Genomic DNA, 2,532 nt, shown 5'->3' with positions numbered 1-2,532 from the left:
TCTAGTGGCCTTGTGTTTGATAGCTCTCCTCTCCTCTCCAACTCTAGTGACTGGGTAAAAAACCGCACTATTTGACAAAATCTTCTGGAAAAAAATTGGAAGGCAATTTGTCAGAAATTAGATGTAGGGGGGGAGCTGGGTAGCTCAGTGGATTTGAGAACCAGTCCTGGGATGGGAAGTCCTAGGTTCAAATCTGGCCTCAGACTCTTCCCAGCTGTGTAACCCTGGGCAAGTCGCTTAACCCCCATTGCCTAGTGCTTATCACTCTTCTGCCTTAGAACCAAAACATAGTATTGATTCTAAGATAGGAAGGTAAGGGTTTAAAGAGAAAAAAAAAAAGAAATTAGACTTAGACCAACATCTTACATTGTATGCCAAAATTAGATCAAAATGGATATGACTCAGATATAAAAGGTAACATTGTAAATAAATTAGAGAAACAAGTAAGAAATTTCCTTGTACATCTATGGTTAGGGGAAGAATGCATAACCAAATAAGGAACAAAGAAAATTGCAAAAAATAAAATAGGTAATTTTGATTACCTAAAATTAAAAAGCTTTTTGCACAAAGAAAACCAATGCAACTAAAATTAGTATGGAAACAGATAAATGCAATAGCTTTATTTTAAATATCTATATGTCTGTATGTGTATAATGTGTGTATATATGTTTTTATATATGCAATAGGCCTTAATTCCTATATATATAATATGTGTATATATAAACATATGTGAAATTAATTGAAATTTTTAAGAATAAAATCAATTCCCCAATTGATAAATGGTCAAAAGATATGAATTAGCAGGGAGGGAGAGAGAAAGAGAGGGAGAGAGAAAGATAAAGAGAGAGAGAGAGAGAGAGAGAATACGCAAGGATATTATCACTGTGGTTATTCTCATTTTACAGATGAGGAAACTAAGGCTCAGAGTGGCAACGTGAGTTGCCTATGGGTTTACAAGCAGGAAATATTGGAGCCTGAACTAGTTGGAATCTTTAGTGTGCCTTCCAAATTAACATGTTGCTTCCGAATCTTCTACATCCAGGGCACAAGTCTGTCTCCTCCATGAAATCTTTCCTGACCTTTGGATTCCTAAAACACAATCTGTTCTGTCTTGCATTTGTACTCAATTGATGTGTGTGACTTTTTTTCTCAATGAGATTCTAAATTTCATGAGGGCATGGACCTTGTCAATTACCTTTATAGGCCCCGCAGCCCTAGCACAGGACTGGGAAAATAGGGTTTGAACTGTAGTTAAATTGAAATTCTCCCACTGCCCCCCCAAATACTCATAGAATTGATGCTGGGTGCTATGCTCCCTCTTTTTGGCATCCTAGAGTTCAAGCATTGAGGTAAACCTAAACAGATCACAATTGTTATCAGATCCCGAGGCAAATGTTACCCCTGCTTCCATCCTACGAATTCTTCTTGGCCCTCTATGTTCCCAGTGCCCTCAGGATGCTTTCTGGTTGTCTGATTCCATCTCTCCATGCTAGACATCCACTTAGCACCCTACCTAGACCTGAGAAATACACCAGGTGCTAGAATTACCCTCAGCCAAAACTCTTCACCATATCTAGATTTTAAAAGAAAAGTGAAATACTAATGAGTTATTAGTTAACCCAACCCTCCCAGGGCATTTACATTTTTAAACTACAAATCATTTATCCAAAATGAATCTTCATTTAGTCGAATTAGTGGAGAAAACATTTTTTTTCCCTGATTGGGGAAACCCTTCCTGAGATCCATAGTCTACTCCACCACTATTGTATACCTAACCCCACCAAAACTCCACCAGTCCTGATGGAAGAAGAGACGAATGAGCTTCTGCTCTTCTCCCTCAACTTTCATTCCTTTCAGGGAGGAAGTGGGATATAGTGCATTTTTTAAAAGTTCCAAGCAGTATAAAACTGTAGAATTCTCAATGTTCAACTTAGACTACGAATCTTTTTTGAAAATTTTATTTAATTAGTCAATTTAGAACATTTTTCCTTGGTTACAAGAATCATGTTCTTTCCCTCTCCTCCCCCATCCCTTGTAGCTGACACGCAATTCCACTGGGTTTTGCACGTGTCCTTGATCAGAGTACTAATCTAACAAATAGATCTCTTAGGTGCTGGGAATGTTCTGGGAATGACTTCATGGTGTGGTAGAAAGAACATTAGATTGCAATCAGGAGAGGCAGATCAATGGGAAAGTATGGTACAGCAGAAAGAATAGAGATTATGGATTTGGAGGACCTGCATTCAAGCCTTTTTGGGGATTGAGGGTTATTTACTACTCTTGTATCATTGAGGAAATCACTTAAACTCAGTTTCCTCCTTTGTAAAATGTTATTGGTGCGCTATATACTCTATAATGCCTTATCTAGCTCTAAACATATATAGTGATCCTATGACTCCTGGCTCTCACACTAGCTTTGTGACCTTGAGCATGTAGTTTTTCTCCTCTGATCATCTATTTCATCCTTTCTAAACGACACTGTAACATAACCTGTTCTACCTGCCTCATTGGATGGTTGTATGAAAAGCACTT

Source organism: Monodelphis domestica, chromosome 7 (assembly GCF_027887165.1).
Source record: "Monodelphis domestica isolate mMonDom1 chromosome 7, mMonDom1.pri, whole genome shotgun sequence".
Lineage (NCBI taxonomy): Eukaryota > Metazoa > Chordata > Mammalia > Didelphimorphia > Didelphidae > Monodelphis > Monodelphis domestica.
The sequence above is the reverse complement of the archived record's forward strand: the minus strand, read 5'-3'. Positions refer to the sequence as shown.